Source organism: Diadema antillarum, unplaced genomic scaffold, assembly GCF_040938485.1.
Source record: "Diadema antillarum isolate AM-2024a unplaced genomic scaffold, OU_Dant_1.0 seq00000701_RagTag, whole genome shotgun sequence".
Taxonomy (NCBI): domain Eukaryota; kingdom Metazoa; phylum Echinodermata; class Echinoidea; order Diadematoida; family Diadematidae; genus Diadema; species Diadema antillarum.
The window spans coordinates 698317-719818 of record NW_027271606.1 but is presented as its reverse complement, the minus strand read 5'-3'; the positions used below and the strand labels follow the sequence as shown (position 1 = coordinate 719818).

The 21502-nt window shown below is 38.7% G+C and overlaps 1 protein-coding gene across 1 annotated transcript in view; it reads right to left on the bottom strand.

Moving 5' to 3' along the window:
- LOC139737733 (piggyBac transposable element-derived protein 5-like) overlaps positions 1 to 20746 on the bottom strand; it is a 134177-nt gene extending 113431 nt beyond the window's left edge. The window contains exons 1-2 of the mRNA XM_071648410.1: positions 20680 to 20746; positions 20289 to 20497 (exon numbers count right to left, since the gene is read on the bottom strand). The gene's annotated coding sequence lies outside the window, so the exon portion shown is untranslated. The remainder of the gene's footprint in view (positions 1 to 20288; positions 20498 to 20679) is intronic.
- Positions 20747 to 21502: the final 756 nt, after the last annotated feature.

Sequence of the window (21502 nt, the reverse complement as noted above, 5' to 3'; positions counted from 1 at the left end):
TGTTCTGGGAAATGAGCGTGTACAGATGTACTGAGAATTAAAGGGTTATAGAAAGAGTATACTGTGATTCGGATGAGTCTACAAAAAGCTGGGAATGAATGGGTTATATAAAATATTCTGGAAAATGAAAGCGTGTACAGAGGTACTGAGAATTAAAGGGTTATGAAAGTGGTACTGTATTTTGAATTGATCTAAAAAAGATCTGAGAATGAAGGGGTTATAGAAATTGTTCTGCAAAATGAAAGCGTGTTCAGAGGTACTGAGAATTAAAGGGTTATAGAAAGGGTACTGTGATTCGGATGAGTCTACAAGAGAGCTGGGAATGAATGGGTTATAGAAATTGTTCTGGGAAATGAAAGTGTGTTCATAGGTACTGAGAATTAAAGGGTTAAGAAAATGGTACTGTAATTTGAATTGATCTATAAAAGATCTGAGAATGAAGGGGTTATAGAAATTGTTCTGGGAAATGAAAGTGTGTTCAGAGATACTGAGAATTAAAGGGTTAAGAAAATGGTACTGTAATATGAATTGATCTATAAAAGATCTGAGAATGAAGGGGTTATAGAAATTGTTCTTGGAAATGAAAGTGTGTTCAGAGGTACTGAGAATTAAAGGGTTAAGAAAATGGTACTGTAATTTGAATTGATCTATAAAAGATCTGAGAATGAAGGGGTTATAGAAATTGTTCTGGAAAATGAAAGCGTCTATAGAGGTACAGAGAATTAAAGGGTTAAGAAAATGGAGCTATAAAAATCTGAGAATGACGGGGTTATAGAAATTGTTCTGGGAAATGAAAGTGTGTTCAGAGGTACTGAGAATTAAAGGGTTTAGAAAATGGTACTGTTATTTGAATTGATCTATAAAAGATCTGAGAATGAAGGGGTTATAGAAATTGTTCTGGAAAATGAAAGCGTCTAAAGAGGTACAGAGAATTGAAGGGTTAAGAAAATAGAGCTATAAAAATCTGAGAATGACGGGTTTATAGAAATTGTTCTGGAAAATGAAAGCATGAAAATGGTACTGTAATTTGAATTGATCTATAAAAGATCTGAGAATGAAGGGGTTATAGAAATTGTTCTGGAAAATGAAAGCGTCTATAGAGGTACAGAGAATTAAAGGGTTAAGAAAATGGAGCTATAAAAATCTGAGAATGACGGGGTTATAGAAATTGTTCTGGAAAATGAAAGCATGTACAGAGGTACTGAGAATTAAAGGGTTATAGAAAGGGTACTGTGATTCGGATGAGTCTACAAAAGAGCTGGCAATGAATGGGTTATATAATATGTTCTGGAAAATGAAATGGTGTACACAGGTACTGAGAATTACAGGGTTAAGAAAATGGTACTGTAATTTGAATTGATCTGTAAAAGATCTGAGAATGAAGGGGTTATAGAAATTGTTCTGGGAAATGAAAGCGTGTTCAGAGGTACTGAGAAATAAAGGGTTAAGAAAATGGTACTGTAATTTCAATTGATCTATAAAAGATCTGAGAATGAAGGGGTTATAGAAATTGTTCTGGGAAATGAAAGTGTGTTCAGAGGTACTGAGAATTAAAGGGTTAAGAAAATGGTACTGTCATTTGAATTGATCTATAAAAGATCTGAGAATGAAGGGGTTATAGAAATTGTTCTGGGAAATGAAAGTGTGTTCAGAGATACTGAGAATTAAAGGGTTAAGAAAATGGTACTGTAATTTGAATTGATCTATAAAAGATCTGAAAATGAAGGGGTTATAGAAATTGTTCTGGAAAATGAAAGCGTCTATAGAGGTACAGAGAATTAAAGGGTTAAGAAAATAGAGCTATAAAAATCTGAGAATGACGGGGTTATAGAAATTGTTCTGGAAAATGAAAGCATGTACAGAGGTACTGAGAATTAAAGGGTTATAGAAAGGGTACTGTGATTCGGATGAGTCTACAAAAGAGCTGGGAATGAATGGGTTATATAAAATGTTCTGGAAAATGAAAGCGTGTACAGAGGTACTGAGAATTAAAGGGTTAAGAAAATGGTACTGTAATTTCAATTGATCTATAAAAGGTCTGAGAATGAAGGGGTTATAGAAATTGTTCTAGGAAATGAGCGTGTACAGAGGCACTGAGAATTAAAGGGTTTTAGAAAGGGTACTGTGATTCGGATGAGTCTACGAGAGAGCTGGGAATGAATGGGTTATAGAAATTGTTCTGGGAAATGAAAGTGTGTTCAGAGGTACTGAGAATTAAAGGGTTAAGAAAATGGTACTGTAATTTGAATTGATCTATAAAAGATCTGAGAATGAAGGGGTTATAGAAATTGTTCTGGGAAATGAGCGTGTACAGAGGTACTGAGAATTAAAGGGTTATAGAAAGGGTACTGTGATTCGGATGAGTCTACAAAAGAGCTGGCAATGAATGGATTATATAAAATGTTCTGGAAAATGAAAGCGTGTTCAGAGGTACTGAGAAATAAAGGGTTAAGAAAATGGTACTGTAATTTGAATTGATCTATAAAAGATCTGAGAATGAAGGGGTTATAGAAATTGTTCCGGAAAATGAAAGCGTCTATAGAGGTACAGAGAATTAAAGGGTTAAAGGACAAGTTCACCTTCATAAACATACGGATTGAAAGAATGCAACAATATTAGTAGAACACATCAGTGAAAGTTTGAGGAAAATTGGACAATCGATGCAAAAGTTATGAATTTTTAAAATTTTTGTGTTGGAGCCGCTGGATGAGGAGACTACTACAGCTTGTGAGTCATATGCGTACAACTGTATAAAGAAAATGTAAAGAAAATTCAACATATTTTCACTTTTTTCGCATAATAAAAGAGCACTTGACCTGCCTCTTTCTAAAGGCAGGGGGAATAATATTACCCATAACATTTGTCGGCAACGAGTCAGGGGAATGTGTACTTTTTTCAAAAGATTAAATTTTGTGAAATTCTCTCTATATTTTCCTTATATTGTTGTACGCATGTGACATCTAAGTTTGCACTAGTCTTCTCATCCAGCGGTTACGGCACAAAAACTTCAAAAATTCATAACTTGTTCTACTAATATTGCTACATTCTCTCAATCCTTATGTTTATGAAGGTGAACTTGTCCTTTAAGAAAATGGAGCTATAAAAATCTGAGAATGACGGGGTTATAGAAATTGTTCTGGAAAATGAAAGCATGTACAGAGGTACTGAGAATTAAAGGGTTATAGAAAGGGTACTGTGATTCGGATGAGTCTACAAAAGAGCTGGCAATGAATGGGTTATATAATATGTTCTGGAAAATGAAATGGTGTACACAGGTACTGAGAATTACAGGGTTAAGAAAATGGTACTGTAATTTGAATTGATCTGTAAAAGATCTGAGAATGAAGGGGTTATAGAAATTGTTCTGGGAAATGAAAGCGTGTTCAGAGGTACTGAGAAATAAAGGGTTAAGAAAATGGTACTGTAATTTGAATTGATCTATAAAAGATCTGAGAATGAAGGGGTTATAAAAATTGTTCTAGGAAATGAGCGTGTACAGAGGCACTGAGAATTAAAGGGTTATAGAAAGGGTACTGTGATTCGGATGAGTCTACAAAATCTGGGAATGAATGGGTTATATAAAATATTCCAGAAAATGAAAACGTGTACAGAGGTACTGAGAATTAAAGGGTTATGAAAGTGGTACTGTATTTTGAATTGATCTAAAAAAGATCTGAGAATGAATGGGTTATAGAAATTGTTCTGCAAAATGAAAGCGTGTTCAGAGGTACTGAGAATTAAAGGGTTATAGAAAGGGTACTGTAATTTGAATTGATCTATAAAAGATCTGAGAATGAAGGGGTTATAGAATTTGTTCTGGGAAATGAAAGTGTGTTCAGAGGTACTGAGAATTAAAGGGTTAAGAAAATGGTACTGTAGTTTGAATTGATCTATAAAAGATCTGAGAATGAAGGGGTTATAGAAATTGTTCTGGGAAATGAAAGTGTGTTCAGAGGTACTGAGAATTAAAGGGTTAAGAAAATGGTACTGTAATTTGAATTGATCTATAAAAGATCTGAGAATGAAGGGGTTATAGAAATTGTTCTAGGAAATGAAAGTGTATTCAGAGGTACTGAGAATTAAAGGGTTAAGAAAATGGTACTGTAGTTTGAATTGATCTATAAAAGATCTGAGAATGAAGGGGTTATAGAAATTGTTCTGGGAAATGAAAGTGTGTTCAGAGGTACTGAGAATTAAAGGGTTAAGAAAATGGTACTGTAATTTGAATTGGTCTATAAAAGATCTGAGAATGAAGGGGTTATAGAAATTGTTCTGGGAAATGAAAGTGTGTTCAGAGGTACTAAGAATTAAAGGGTTATAGAAAGGGTACTGTGATTCGGATGAGTCTACAAAATCTGGGAATGAATGGGTTATATAAAATATTCCAGAAAATGAAAACGTGTACAGAGGTACTGAGAATTAAAGGGTTATGAAAGTGGTACTGTATTTTGAATTGATCTAAAAAAGATCTGAGAATGAATGGGTTATAGAAATTGTTCTGCAAAATGAAAGCGTGTTCAGAGGTACTGAGAATTAAAGGGTTATAGAAAGGGTACTGTAATTTGAATTGATCTATAAAAGATCTGAGAATGAAGGGGTTATAGAAATTGTTCTGGGAAATGAAAGTGTGTTCAGAGGTACTGAGAATTAAAGGGTTAAGAAAATGGTACTGTAGTTTGAATTGATCTATAAAAGATCTGAGAATGAAGGGGTTATAGAAATTGTTCTGGGAAATGAAAGTGTGTTCAGAGGTACTGAGAATTAAAGGGTTAAGAAAATGGTACTGTAATTTGAATTGATCTATAAAAGATCTGAGAATGAAGGGGTTATAGAAATTGTTCTGGGAAATGAAAGTGTATTCAGAGGTACTGAGAATTAAAGGGTTCAGAAAATGGTACTGTAGTTTGAATTGATCTATAAAAGATCTGAGAATGAAGGGGTTATAGAAATTGTTCTGGGAAATGAAAGTGTGTTCAGAGGTACTGAGAATTAAAGGGTTAAGAAAATGGTACTGTAATTTGAATTGGTCTATAAAAGATCTGAGAATGAAGGGGTTATAGAAATTGTTCTGGGAAATGAAAGTGTGTTCAGAGGTACTAAGAATTAAAGGGTTATAGAAAGGGTACTGTGAAAGTGTACGAGCTGGGAATGAATGGGTTATATAAAATGTTCTGGAGAAAGCGTACAGAGGTACTGAGAATTAAAGGGTTAAGAAAATGGTACTGTAATTTGAATTGATCTGTAAAAGATCTGAGAATGAAGGGGTTATAGAAATTGTTCTGGGAAATGAGCGTGTACAGATGTACTGAGAATTAAAGGGTTATAGAAAGAGTATACTGTGATTCGGATGAGTCTACAAAAAGCTGGGAATGAATGGGTTATATAAAATATTCTGGAAAATGAAAGCGTGTACAGAGGTACTGAGAATTAAAGGGTTATGAAAGTGGTTATGTATTTTGAATTGATCTAAAAAAGATCTGAGAATGAAGGGGTTATAGAAATTGTCCTGCAAAATGAAAGCGTGTTCAGAGGTACTGAGAATTAAAGGGTTATAGAAAGGGTACTGTGATTCGGATGAGTCTACAAGAGAGCTGGGAATGAATGGGTTATAGAAATTGTTCTGGGAAATGAAAGTGTGTTCAGAGGTACTGAGAATTAAAGGGTTAAGAAAATGGTACTGTAATTTGAATTGATCTATAAAAGATCTGAGAATGAAGGGGTTATAGAAATTGTTCTGGGAAATGAAAGTGTGTTCAGAGGTACTGAGAATTAAAGGGTTAAGAAAATGGTACTGTAGTTTGAATTGATCTATAAAAGATCTGAGAATGAAGGGGTTATAGAAATTGTTCTGGGAAATGAAAGTGTGTTCAGAGGTACTGAGAATTAAAGGGTTAAGAAAATGGTACTGTAATTTGAATTGATCTATAAAAGATCTGAGAATGAAGGGGTTATAGAAATTGTTCCGGGAAATGAAAGTGTGTTCAGAGATACTGAGAATTAAAGGGTTAAGAAAATGGTACTGTAATTTGAATTGATCTATAAAAGATCTGAGAATGAAGGGGTTATAGAAATTGTTCTGGGAAATGAAAGTGTGTTCAGAGGTACTGAGAATTTAAGGGTTAAAAAAATGGTACTGTAATTTGAATTGGTCTATAAAAGATCTGAGAATGAAGGGGTTATAGAAATTGTTCTGGGAAATGAAAGTGTGTTCAGAGGTACTGAGAATTAAAGGGTTAAGAAAATGGTACTGTAGTTTGAATTGATCTATAAAAGATCTGAGAATGAAGGGGTTATAGAAATTGTTCTGGAAAATGAAAGCGTCTATAGAGGTACAGAGAATTAAAGGGTTAAGAAAATGGAGCTATAAAAATCTGAGAATGACGGGGTTACAGAAATTGTTCTGGGAAATGAAAGTGTGTTCAGAGGTACTGAGAAATAAAGGGTTAAGAAAATGGTACTGTAATTTGAATTGATCTATAAAAGATCTGAGAATGAAGGGGTTATAGAAATTGTTCTGGGAAATGAGCGTGTACAGAGGTACTGAGAATTAAAGGGTTATAGAAAGGGTACTGTGATTCGGATGAGTCTACAAAAAGCTGGGAATGAATGGGTTATATAAAATATTCTGGAAAATGAAAGCGTGTACAGAGGTACTGAGAATTAAAGGGTTATGAAAGTGGTACTGTATTTTGAATTGATCTAAAAAAATCTGAGAATGAAGGGGTTATAGAAATTGTTCTGCAAAATGAAAGCGTGTTCAGAGGTACTGAGAATTAAAGGGTTATAGAAAGGGTACTGTGATTCGGATGAGTCTACAAAAGAGCTGGGAATGAATGGGTTATAGAAATTGTTCTGGGAAATGAAAGTGTGTTCAGAGGTACTGAGAATTAAAGGGTTAATAAAATGGTACTGTAATTTGAATTGATCTATAAAAGATCTGAGAATGAAGGGGTTATAGAAATTGTTCTGGGAAATGAAAGTGTGTTCAGAGATACTGAGAATTAAAGGGTTAAGAAAATGGTACTGTAATTTGAATTGATCTATAAAGATCTGAGAATGAAGGGGTTATAGAAATTGTTCTGGAAAATGAAAGCGTCTATATAGGTACAGAGAATTGAAGGGTTAAGAAAATAGAGCTATAAAAATCTGAGAATGACGGGGTTATAGAAATTGTTCTGGAAAATGAAAGCATGTACAGAGGTTGACCGAAAGATCGGTCTGTATCTGTCCGTCGGGGAATGTTCCGCGGAGACTGCGTCTGGCTTCACGGATCCCCTCCGTATACAGACCGAAGTCAATGATGCCAGCTCCTGTGTGGCAGTAGCGCACAGATCAAACGTTACGATAAACCAAATTTCAGACAGCTTTTTTACATTCAAACAAGTTTGACATGACATGACACATTATGCAGCAATATTTGGGGTTAATTTCTCACATTTTGCAATCGAAATACTCACAGAAATGCGGTTATAATGCAGAAATTTTATCCATATTGCAACATCGCCGTTCGCTAGCTGTAGGACGCCATTTTGAATCTGTAAACCAATCACATGCGAGGTACTTTATTAAGTAAAAAAAACACGTAGAAACTACCTCGCATGTGATTGGCTAATAGATTCATACTGTATGTTTCTGCAGTTTGAACGTGACGACGCGACGGGCTGGTTGATGTGTGTTTTGCGTTGAAAATTCGACCGAAATATTGGATTATTCATTAATCTGGTGAGTGTAGTCTATTCTTGAATAGTTGATTTAACTATTCAAGCTTAAATTTGACGACCTAGGGCCGTGAATTAGACGCAATCGAGAAGGGTGAGGTACCTCACCCAATTTTCCATAGAGACAGTGGTTAAGAACATCCACACAGCAATGGGTACTACAACCTTCCGTCTGTCTACGGAGGACGGCGTTAATGGCAATATACAAAAGAGTCCTCCGGACAGACGGATCTTTCCGTCTAGTACAGAGGTACTGAGAATTAAAGGGTTATAGAAAGGGTACTGTGATTCGGATGAGTCTACAAAAGAGCTGGGAATGAATGGGTTATATAAAATGTTCTGGAAAATGAAAGCGTGTACAGAGGTACTGAGAATTAAAGGGTTAAGAAAATGGTACTGTAATTTGAATTGATCTATAAAAGATCTGAGAATGAAGGGGTTATAGAAATTGTTCTGGGAAATGAAAGTGTGTTCAGAGATACTGAGAATTAAAGGGTTAAGAAAATGGTACTGTAATTTGAATTGATCTATAAAGATCTGAGAATGAAGGGGTTATAGAAATTGTTCTGGAAAATGAAAGCGTCTATATAGGTACAGAGAATTGAAGGGTTAAGAAAATAGAGCTATAAAAATCTGAGAATGACGGGGTTATAGAAATTGTTCTGGAAAATGAAAGCATGTACAGAGGTTGACCGAAAGATCGGTCTGTATCTGTCCGTCGGGGAATGTTCCGCGGAGACTGCGTCTGGCTTCACGGATCCCCTCCGTATACAGACCGAAGTCAATGATGCCAGCTCCTGTGTGGCAGTAGCGCACAGATCAAACGTTACGATAAACCAAATTTCAGACAGCTTTTTTACATTCAAACAAGTTTGACATGACATGACACATTATGCAGCAATATTTGGGGTTAATTTCTCACATTTTGCAATCGAAATACTCACAGAAATGCGGTTATAATGCAGAAATTTTATCCATATTGCAACATCGCCGTTCGCTAGCTGTAGGACGCCATTTTGAATCTGTAAACCAATCACATGCGAGGTACTTTATTAAGTAAAAAAAACACGTAGAAACTACCTCGCATGTGATTGGCTAATAGATTCATACTGTATGTTTCTGCAGTTTGAACGTGACGACGCGACGGGCTGGTTGATGTGTGTTTTGCGTTGAAAATTCGACCGAAATATTGGATTATTCATTAATCTGGTGAGTGTAGTCTATTCTTGAATAGTTGATTTAACTATTCAAGCTTAAATTTGACGACCTAGGGCCGTGAATTAGACGCAATCGAGAAGGGTGAGGTACCTCACCCAATTTTCCATAGAGACAGTGGTTAAGAACATCCACACAGCAATGGGTACTACAACCTTCCGTCTGTCTACGGAGGACGGCGTTAATGGCAATATACAAAAGAGTCCTCCGGACAGACGGATCTTTCCGTCTAGTACAGAGGTACTGAGAATTAAAGGGTTATAGAAAGGGTACTGTGATTCGGATGAGTCTACAAAAGAGCTGGGAATGAATGGGTTATATAAAATGTTCTGGAAAATGAAAGCGTGTACAGAGGTACTGAGAATTAAAGGGTTAAGAAAATGGTACTGTAATTTGAATTGATCTATAAAAGATCTGAGAATGAAGGGGTTATAGAAATTGTTCTGGGAAATGAAAGTGTGTTCAGAGATACTGAGAATTAAAGGGTTAAGAAAATGGTACTGTAATTTGAATTGATCTATAAAGATCTGAGAATGAAGGGGTTATAGAAATTGTTCTGGAAAATGAAAGCGTCTATAGAGGTACAGAGAATTGAAGGGTTAAGAAAATAGAGCTATAAAAATCTGAGAATGACGGGGTTATAGAAATTGTTCTGGAAAATGAAAGCATGTACAGAGGTTGACCGAAAGATCGGTCTGTATCTGTCCGTCGGGGAATGTTCCGCGGAGACTGCGTCTGGCTTCACGGATCCCCTCCGTATACAGACCGAAGTCAATGATGCCAGCTCCTGTGTGGCAGTAGCGCACAGATCAAACGTTACGATAAACCAAATTTCAGACAGCTTTTTTACATTCAAACAAGTTTGACATGACATGACACATTATGCAGCAATATTTGGGGTTAATTTCTCACATTTTGCAATCGAAATACTCACAGAAATGCGGTTATAATGCAGAAATTTTATCCATATTGCAACATCGCCGTTCGCTAGCTGTAGGACGCCATTTTGAATCTGTAAACCAATCACATGCGAGGTACTTTATTAAGTAAAAAAAACACGTAGAAACTACCTCGCATGTGATTGGCTAATAGATTCATACTGTATGTTTCTGCAGTTTGAACGTGACGACGCGACGGGCTGGTTGATGTGTGTTTTGCGTTGAAAATTCGACCGAAATATTGGATTATTCATTAATCTGGTGAGTGTAGTCTATTCTTGAATAGTTGATTTAACTATTCAAGCTTAAATTTGACGACCTAGGGCCGTGAATTAGACGCAATCGAGAAGGGTGAGGTACCTCACCCAATTTTCCATAGAGACAGTGGTTAAGAACATCCACACAGCAATGGGTACTACAACCTTCCGTCTGTCTACGGAGGACGGCGTTAATGGCAATATACAAAAGAGTCCTCCGGACAGACGGATCTTTCCGTCTAGTACAGAGGTACTGAGAATTAAAGGGTTATAGAAAGGGTACTGTGATTCGGATGAGTCTACAAAAGAGCTGGGAATGAATGGGTTATATAAAATGTTCTGGAAAATGAAAGCGTGTACAGAGGTACAGAGAATTAAAGGGTTAAGAAAATGGTACTGTAATTTGAATTGATCTATAAAAGATCTGAGAATGAAGGGGTTATAGAAATTGTTCTGGAAAATGAAAGCGTCTATAGAGGTACAGAGAATTGAAGGGTTAAGAAAATAGAGCTATAAAAATCTGAGAATGACGGGGTTATAGAAATTGTTCTGGAAAATGAAAGCATGTACAGAGGTTGACCGAAAGATCGGTCTGTATCTGTCCGTCGGGGAATGTTCCGCGGAGACTGCGTCTGGCTTCACGGATCCCCTCCGTATACAGACCGAAGTCAATGATGCCAGCTCCTGTGTGGCAGTAGCGCACAGATCAAACGTTACGATAAACCAAATTTCAGACAGCTTTTTTACATTCAAACAAGTTTGACATGACATGACACATTATGCAGCAATATTTGGGGTTAATTTCTCACATTTTGCAATCGAAATACTCACAGAAATGCGGTTATAATGCAGAAATTTTATCCATATTGCAACATCGCCATTCGCTAGCTGTAGGACGCCATTTTGAATCTGTAAACCAATCACATGCGAGGTACTTTATTAAGTAAAAAAAACACGTAGAAACTACCTCGCATGTGATTGGCTAATAGATTCATACTGTATGTTTCTGCAGTTTGAACGTGACGACGCGACGGGCTGGTTGATGTGTGTTTTGCGTTGAAAATTCGACCGAAATATTGGATTATTCATTAATCTGGTGAGTGTAGTCTATTCTTGAATAGTTGATTTAACTATTCAAGCTTAAATTTGACGACCTAGGGCCGTGAATTAGACGCAATCGAGAAGGGTGAGGTACCTCACCCAATTTTCCATAGAGACAGTGGTTAAGAACATCCACACAGCAATGGGTACTACAACCTTCCGTCTGTCTACGGAGGACGGCGTTAATGGCAATATACAAAAGAGTCCTCCGGACAGACGGATCTTTCCGTCTAGTACAGAGGTACTGAGAATTAAAGGGTTATAGAAAGGGTACTGTGATTCGGATGAGTCTACAAAAGAGCTGGGAATGAATGGGTTATATAAAATGTTCTGGAAAATGAAAGCGTGTACAGAGGTACTGAGAATTAAAGGGTTAAGAAAATGGTACTGTAATTTGAATTGATCTATAAAAGATCTGAGAATGAAGGGGTTATAGAAATTGTTCTGGGAAATGAAAGTGTGTTCAGAGATACTGAGAATTAAAGGGTTAAGAAAATGGTACTGTAATTTGAATTGATCTATAAAGATCTGAGAATGAAGGGGTTATAGAAATTGTTCTGGAAAATGAAAGCGTCTATAGAGGTACAGAGAATTGAAGGGTTAAGAAAATAGAGCTATAAAAATCTGAGAATGACGGGGTTATAGAAATTGTTCTGGAAAATGAAAGCATGTACAGAGGTTGACCGAAAGATCGGTCTGTATCTGTCCGTCGGGGAATGTTCCGCGGAGACTGCGTCTGGCTTCACGGATCCCCTCCGTATACAGACCGAAGTCAATGATGCCAGCTCCTGTGTGGCAGTAGCGCACAGATCAAACGTTACGATAAACCAAATTTCAGACAGCTTTTTTACATTCAAACAAGTTTGACATGACATGACACATTATGCAGCAATATTTGGGGTTAATTTCTCACATTTTGCAATCGAAATACTCACAGTAACGCGGTTATAATGCAGAAATTTTATCCATATCGCAACATCGCCGTTCGCTAGCTGTAGGACGCCATTTTGAATCTGTAAACCAATCACATGCGAGGTACTTTATTAAGTAAAAAAAAACACGTAGAAACTACCTCGCATGTGATTGGCTATTATAGATTCATACTGTATGTTTCTGCAGTTTGAACGTGACGACGCGACGGGCTGGTTGATGTGTGTTTTGCGTTGAAAATTCGACCGAAATATTGGATTATTCATTAATCTGGTGAGTGTAGTCTATTCTTGAATAGTTGATTTAACTATTCAAGCTTAAATTTGACGACCTAGGGCCGTGAATTAGACGCAATCGAGAAGGGTGAGGTACCTCACCCAATTTTCCATAGAGACAGTGGTTAAGAACATCCACACAGCAATGGGTACTACAACCTTCCGTCTGTCTACGGAGGACGGCGTTAATGGCAATATACAAAAGAGTCCTCCGGACAGACGGATCTTTCCGTCTAGTACAGAGGTACTGAGAATTAAAGGGTTATAGAAAGGGTACTGTGATTCGGATGAGTCTACAAAAGAGCTGGGAATGAATGGGTTATATAAAATGTTCTGGAAAATGAAAGCGTGTACAGAGGTACTGAGAATTAAAGGGTTAAGAAAATGGTACTGTAATTTGAATTGATCTGTAAAAGATCTGAGAATGAAGGGGTTATAGAAATTGTTCTGGAAAATGAAAGCATGTACAGAGGTACTGAGAATTAAAGGGTTATAGAAAGGGTACTGTGATTCGGATGAGTCTACAAAAGAGCTGGCAATGAATGGGTTATATAATATGTTCTGGAAAATGAAATGGTGTACACAGGTACTGAGAATTACAGGGTTAAGAAAATGGTACTGTAATTTGAATTGATCTGTAAAAGATCTGAGAATGAAGGGGTTATAGAAATTGTTCTGGGAAATGAAAGCGTGTTCAGAGGTACTGAGAAATAAAGGGTTAAGAAAATGGTACTGTAATTTCAATTGATCTATAAAAGATCTGAGAATGAAGGGGTTATAGAAATTGTTCTGGGAAATGAAAGTGTGTTCAGAGGTACTGAGAATTAAAGGGTTAAGAAAATGGTACTGTCATTTGAATTGATCTATAAAAGATCTGAGAATGAAGGGGTTATAGAAATTGTTCTGGGAAATGAAAGTGTGTTCAGAGATACTGAGAATTAAAGGGTTAATAAAATGGTACTGTAATTTGAATTGATCTATAAAAGATCTGAAAATGAAGGGGTTATAGAAATTGTTCTGGAAAATGAAAGCGTCTATAGAGGTACAGAGAATTAAAGGGTTAAGAAAATAGAGCTATAAAAATCTGAGAATGACGGGGTTATAGAAATTGTTCTGGAAAATGAAAGCATGTACAGAGGTACTGAGAATTAAAGGGTTATAGAAAGGGTACTGTGATTCTGATGAGTCTACAAAAGAGCTGGGAATGAATGGGTTATATAAAATGTTCTGGAAAATGAAAGCGTGTACAGAGGTACTGAGAATTAAAGGGTTAAGAAAATGGTACTGTAATTTCAATTGATCTATAAAAGGTCTGAGAATGAAGGGGTTATAGAAATTGTTCTAGGAAATGAGCGTGTACAGAGGCACTGAGAATTAAAGGGTTTTAGAAAGGGTACTGTGATTCGGATGAGTCTACAAGAGAGCTGGGAATGAATGGGTTATAGAAATTGTTCTGGGAAATGAAAGTGTGTTCAGAGGTACTGAGAATTAAAGGGTTAAGAAAATGAAATTACTCGACTGGCCGTGCCTGGCCACTAATCTGATATAACTATTAATATATAATTATACTCGAAGATTATTCCATATCAGTTTCATTTGGAGGAATCAAGTGGAAAAGTGATAAAACCACCTTTCCAGGAGGGTACAGCTTTTAACACTTTCACATGATACAGCTCTGATTTACACTTTTGCACATAATTCTTGAAAGGATTGCCCTTTGTTTAATGAGCTTTATCATTAAGTGAGATTCCGTATCATTTAATAGATAAACAAGCAAAATATAGCCAACATTAAGTTAAATCTTTCAAAATAAATCTTCACAGATTGCTCAGCAAGACGGCGGCATCAAACCCCATCACCAAAGGCACAGATGCACCTGTGGAATTCGTTTGTACATCAATAGAAAAGTGACAACTGTTTGAATAATTACAGCCAGTTGGAACTCCATCTCTTAAACCTCCTTGGATATGACATGCATTTCTCCACAGACACAAGCCTGAGATATAAAATGGGTTCAAGAATGTAGCCAATTCTCGCTATCTCCAATGACGTAAAAAGTACCCGGATATTGATTTAAGCGTCATTTACGGTGCATTATGGGATAGTCCGGTAGCAAAGTCACTTCCGCTCGTACGCGCGTGATACGTGTCTAATGCTATTTACACACACAACCGACTGTATTCTACGTGTACTTCCGGTTTTCTCGACTTGAATTACAGCTTTAATATGATTTGAAATTTCTCCATTCTTAAGAAATTGCTGTTAATACGACTATTGGTTGTTGCTGCGAAGCTGCCATGTGTTGTTCGCACGACAATAAATGAAAAAAATCTGCAGAAATCGGACCCTTACTGGCATGCGAGACGTGACGTGGCCGCGTGGGTGAAGTTTGCAGGTGACTCCACAGCGCAGTACGTGCACGCGCGACTTACTAGTAGTGGTAGTATTATAATAGCACTAGGTAGTAGGCCTAGTGCCTACGTACAGTGTACGTACTTACTTGTAAGTAATTGCTTCTGAGACCGGAATAAGTTCGAGATCACTGTTCGTTCGCGATTGTGTTCGTGACATTTCGACAGAGAACAAATAAAAAAAAAGATGGGCATTCCATGACGATATACTGTATATCCAGGTGGGCGAATATTTTCCAGCATATTTTCAGCGTATGCAGAGATGACTGATCTGTGATGTGCACATCGATCGCATGATCAAGCAGTACGCCGTACCATATGTGTCATGTAATTAGCTTATGCGCTGCGTGCAGTGGTGCATGTTGACCGAAAGATCGGTCTGTATCTGTCCGTCGGGGAATGTTACGCGGAGACTGCGTCTGGCTTCACCGATCCCCTCCGTCTACGGAGGACAGCGTTAATGGCAAAATATAAAAGAGTCCTCCGGACAGACGGATCTTTCTGTCTATGGTGCATGCTAATGCAAGGCCGGCCGCTGGCGGGGACTACAGTGTACGAGTCAGGCGCTAGGCCTGGCCACTCGCTGGCTCGGGCGGTACAGCGGCCTACTGTACAAGTATCCGTGGTCGGCGCTGCGCTATAGGTAAGGTACACGTACGCGCACGCTAGCGTTGTGCAAATTATGCCCCGCGCCGGAAGTGCCCTTGCTACCAAGTGCACTAAATCTTGACGAAAAAGCCACATCCGGGTACTTTTTACGTCATTGGCGATAGCGAGAATTGGAAGCGCTGAAATGAGCCACGTGTGTGTGCATGATTTCTTACTATTGCACGGCCGTGCAAAAAAGCGTAAAGTCACTGACATCACAATGTTTACACTAGCAGTGCACACTCAATCAGTTGTTACAAGTGCGTCGCGCACTACTAATACGCGCTGTCAATCCTGTAAACAACTTCTAGTCTGGGCTGCCAGCCAGCCTTTCTTGTGCATAACATGTGGCATACATATAACTCTTACATACGTACAGTACTTATATGTGCGGGATTTCCGAGTGCTACATGCATGTAGCTGAGTGGTATTGACCCACAAAGGTACATGAAAAATGCTGTTAGTTTTCGACCCATTTTATAAATCAAATAATACACAGGGTTGAGTTTGTGATGTTAGTGGAGATGCAGCTCACTCTTGGGCATTTACAATGTAGTGCAACATGCACTCGGCTTCGCCTCGCGCATGTTTCACAAACTACCCTCGAGTGCGCTACATCTCCACTAACGCACTCTCATGGGTTCAAGAATGTAGCCAATAGGAAGCGCTGAAATGAGTCACGTGTGCTCTGGTTATTTTAGTCCCATTGCACTGCGTGTTAAATCCTATTGCCGATTGTCTGTGCGCGCGGCGGCTCCTTTGAATTGCATGCATACGCGCTGTCAATCCTCTAAACAACTTCTAGTTCGGAATGCCGGCCGGCGGCCGGCCTTTCTTCCCTTATGTGCATAACATGTGTGGCGTACGTATACGTATACTCTTATACGTACAGTAGACCAAGCGTTGTGGGACCGTACGCGTACATGGAGTCACTTTGAAGGGCAAATCCAATGATTTAGCAGGTAAATTCTCACGCCGTTTTCAGAGTATGTTGTCTAGTAGGCCTATATGAGGAGTCTATATCAAGTCTTTCAGGTAAAGGGTGCATATTCTATGTAAAATAAGTAAGTTTTTATGCGGGAACTTAAGTGTCCGTAAACCCAACCCCCCTTCGTTCATACTTATATGTGCGGGATTTTCGAGTGCGAAGTGCATAAATGTTTGGGACGAACATCTTCGGACATCTTGACCCACAAAGGTACGTGAAAAATGCTGTTAGTTTTCGAATTTTCGACCCATTTTATAAAACAAATGATGCACAGGATTATTTTGTGGCGTTAGTGGAGATGTAGCGCACTCGAGGGTATTTACAATTGTGAAACATGCACGAGGCGAACCACGCACTCTATCCTGTGCATCATTTGTATAATTAGCACAGTCACAGTGTGTGTGTGCGTGCGTGCGTGCGTGCGTGTGTGTGTGTAGGTGTTTTGTGTGGTCCCTCTCCCATTCCCTTCTGTAATTTCTTACCCTGGTCTGTTCATATTGTCTTTCTTTCTCGGTTCTACTTTTTTTAGCTGCAAGGTCTGGGTTAAAAGCATTCATGTATAACGCCACATGTTGATTGATCAGCAGAGCTGCCAACCTTTGGAAGCACAAATCCGTACTCAGCAGCTCTAAAATCCGTATTTTTCCACCAGAATTTGTATTTTTTCCATCTCCCTCTTTTTGCTATTTTGAATTAAACTTGCCAACTTACAAGGCCTACAGCCTACAGGCTCTAAAAATAACATTATGACATAGATGCCGATGTATCGAGCTGGTCATCAGCACGATAAAGAATCCAAACTACGAAATGTTCAGCGTTGATTGATTGCTTTCTCGCAATGCATGTGCACAAGTGCATGTATGTGCAGTACTCTCCGCGTAATCGGGTACTAGTATCCCTTAAACGGGTACTCCGTTAAATCTGTTCCAATGCACATTAAAATTACCTGATAATCCGGTTGCCTCTCTGCATAAATGGGTAAATAGTTTTCTTCTAATCTTATTTCTACCAACATTTTATCGCAGATACAATTGCATAACACAAGAAATCATGAATGTCAAATTTTTCACGACTAATCTCATTCTCTGCTTAATTTGCAATGAAGACCGATCATTTGGGAAGTGATTTACACATGAAAACACATGTAGGCAGTACCGATATATTGCCAAACGTAAACGAACATTACACATGTAGCTGGCACTCACAATTGCATCTAAGAGACAGACAGGAGTTGAACACACTTGCGCTCCTCCTTTGCACCACAACAAAATTCACAATACGAGAAGTTTGAAACGAAAATCAGGCCATGCACCAGCTCCATAATTGACGCATCATTTTCCCCAGTCACTTCTCGAAAAGTAACCTGATGTTCTACGTGACTAGTGCACGCAAAGAGACGTGTGCATTTCGGAAAACACCTGTGTGTTAGCGAGGAGTCTACGGTCAAATGACAGAGTTTTCTGAAGACATATTTGTCCATAAAACAAGTGTAAATTATTGCTCGTGACTGAGCAAGTGTAGGTATGTTGTACTGAGTATAATGTGCCGTGCAAGCACACATGTTAAGCATACGGTGTAGGTTTTTGGTGCAGTATACGATGCATACATACACATTGCGTGTGTCAATTGTGAATTAGAAGTGTTTTCTGTTAAATAGTTAAGTCATGCATTTAGTTTCAAAGTCATTTTATATGCGTATCAGGAAACCTTGGAATAGTTTACCAAGAAATTTAATAGACGCACCCAGTGTCTTCGGTTTTTAAGTTGGTCTGGATAAATTCTGGGACAATGAACCCGTTAAATTTAAGTTCGACACCTCGCCACCTGGTCATGATCCAGCTCATCTCAAGGACCAAACCTGGATCTGAATATAGAGCATACCAGTACTTGCCAACATTTTCATTTGAGAAAGCGGTAGAATCCAGGATGCCTATGCGAGCAGCGCTAGTTCGAATGCTAATGAAATCATTCCAAAGCAGTAGTCTACCGCCAAATGCGGTAGAGTTGGCAAGTATGATAGAGGCTCAGCCTGCGTTCAGAATCTTCCATAGGTATCCATAGGTACGTATGCAGTAGCCACTATCAAATAAGCCAGTTCGGAGTTTTAGCTCATGGGCACATTGGTACGAATGACCTTTCTTTTTTCTCAGTTGGTTAGGGGCACTTCACTCGTTTTCAGAGCGACATAATGCATAAGCTTTACGTAACAATTTATGGGATTCATTCAAACAAAGAATAAACTTGCGTAGACCAGATGAGCAGAATGATCTGTCATTTCACACCATATGGAAAACTTTCGCACGATTTCGCGCATTTAGGGTTGACAGACCAGAGTGCACGTAGTTGCCGAGAGCCAACAGCCGAGTGCACTCGAGCATAATATGGGAAGGAGCAGACTCGTCCATTGTACGGGAATCGGGAGAACCGTGCGTGTGCTTACTGGAGGGACAGAATGCATGAACATGGAAGCCATTCTTTTTTATCTGACAGCTAATAATGAAATGATATTAGTATTTTTAGTACCGGGAATCTAGATTTTCTACAACAGCATTTCCATTTCACCACACAAGTTGATCATTCACGAGCACACGCACCAACGCGTACAGTATCTACATAATGGGTTCATTCACCCCTGTTGATTTAATGGGACTGAACCATGGTCTGTTCAAGCACGGCTTGTTGCAACCTCAAGTCATCTCTGCAGAGCAAAATACGCATGATGATCCTTGAATTTGGCAATATTTAGCTCTGAAAGAAGTGGTAATACACTCTGCAGGATTGTCAGAATATTAATAAAGACTAATCTGTTATAATGTGGACGAAAGACGATTCAAAAGGCATGATATCCAGCGAAAATTGTGAATAACTTGAACTCTCCCGCCTTCGTTTCACAGCACAAACACAATTGTTTGTTTACGCACACTCGTCCGTTGTCCGTAAGCATTAGGGGAATTGTGTACAATGGACAGCACAAAAGCTCGCACGCTTTAGCAAAGTCACAAGCAGTTTTGTAAAACATTCTTTGATTTGACAAGAAAAGTGCCCTAATTTCTCTCTGACCAATCAAAGCAAGTTATACATCACTGAAGAGCCCAAACATTCTACTTCATTTTGAAGTGCGAGGGTAAACAATTTCACTAAGCTTCCGTAGTACAGCCTGTGATTTATATGGGCATGTCCGAAAATTATGGCTTATTTTGGGTACTCCGCCATAGACAAACTCAAGATTTGGTGATTTGAAGCAGAATTTCAGAGGAAAAGTGCCCTAATTTCCCCAAACCTATTTTTGGGGGAAATACACGGAGTAGAAAGAGGGTACATTCTAGTTTCATTTGGAGGGCGAGGGTTTTGAATTCATAGCCATGTTTTTTGTGCAGAGCTATTTTTGTCCCAAAGGAGGGGGATATGACGCATCTTTTCACGTGTTAAGCACCGGTGCTCTCGCTCCGGAGCAAATGCGCGCAAGTTTTCCATATGTGAGAAAGCATCCATTTCATATTTTGCATTGGATGTATTAACAATCTCTTTCTATTGATAAATTGCCAAATACCACTTTTGCTGTCAGGGGGATGTGCTGGCAAGCGGCATTTATAAGGATTACATGAATAATCATTACATGACAGATGTTTATCCCAGTAAAAACCAACATGCCTGTTGGTGGTCCGAATGACCTTGTTTCTGCTCATGCGCAAAGTGGAACTCCGAACTGGCTGTATACAGGCCTCACCCGACTTTGTGTCTTTAATTTACTGCTTTATTTCTGAACGAATATGCATGGTGGCCTGCCAATATGGTTATAGTACGTACTGTATGTAGTATGCATGGCGTGCTTTGAGGAGTGTTTCCCAAATTAAAGGGATTCCAGAGCTCTTGACTTTGGTGTTTCCGTAGTTTAGAAGCTGTAGCAATGTTAGAACACGCGTTGCGTAGTGTGGTGGAGGACGCTAGCGGCTTGCCTCTGGTGGTACGGTACAGGTAGCGGTACATCATCGGTGCGGTCGGTCGCGGCGTTGTAGCTGTGTCAGTGAGGGGAAACACGGACAAAATGACGAGTATTTATACTGTGACAGTTACTGAAAAGAAGGGACATTTTTTTAAATCTTAACTTGCCTATAGCATGCTGAAGACTTGGACATGGAGAATCTGACCACGAAGTCTTGCTGAAACAGTCAGTAGATAGAAAAATCACGACACTCACCACGTTTTTCGTCGTGCACACGTGTGTCGGTCTCCGGTCCGTACCACCGTGTCTAACACAACATGAACATGCACGATCACTACAATCCGCATGCAGTAGCTGCTGCATGCAATGCACAGGATCGATCGCGTTTCTTTACAGCAGCAGGCAGGATCGTGGCAGCACTTTGGATTTCATGCGATCGATTTTTTTTTTTTTTTTTTGTTGATCGATCGGGAGATTCGAGTGTTGTTTGATCGTGTCTTGGCGGTTAGATGTATCATTTGCATAATGTACAAACTTTCAACCAATCATATAGCGTTTCAAAATGAAGGGAGTTTTCTAATTGGCCCAGTGTTTGTTATAATGCATCTTCTTCTTCTTGTGATTAAGTCTGCCTCCTTCAATAGACTGAAGATTCTTGCAGACTGGTGTTATTTACATTGTAATACAATTTATTTACAGATATTTACAAGCACATAGAAAATTTGACGAAAATAGCTAGCCACTGTGATCAACCGTTAGACGGTTTCGAAATGATCCCATCACAGATGGCGCTGAAACAATTTCTGACGACAGGGAATTCCAGTTCCTTACCGTTCTTGGGAAGAACGAATGGCGATGCGATTCAGTTTTCGAATATGGTACCTGATAGGAGTGTGGTTGCGAGGCTCTCGTTAACTGAGTAGCCTGTTTGATATAGTCCTGTGCTGAAAGAGGAGTAAGATTAATGTGTATTTTGTACATCGTAATCAGCCTGTCATTTTCTCTGCGCTGTTCCAGAGTGGCCCAATCAAGTAAAGTTCTTGTAGCATTTTGGTGACACTCGAGGTATTATGGTAGC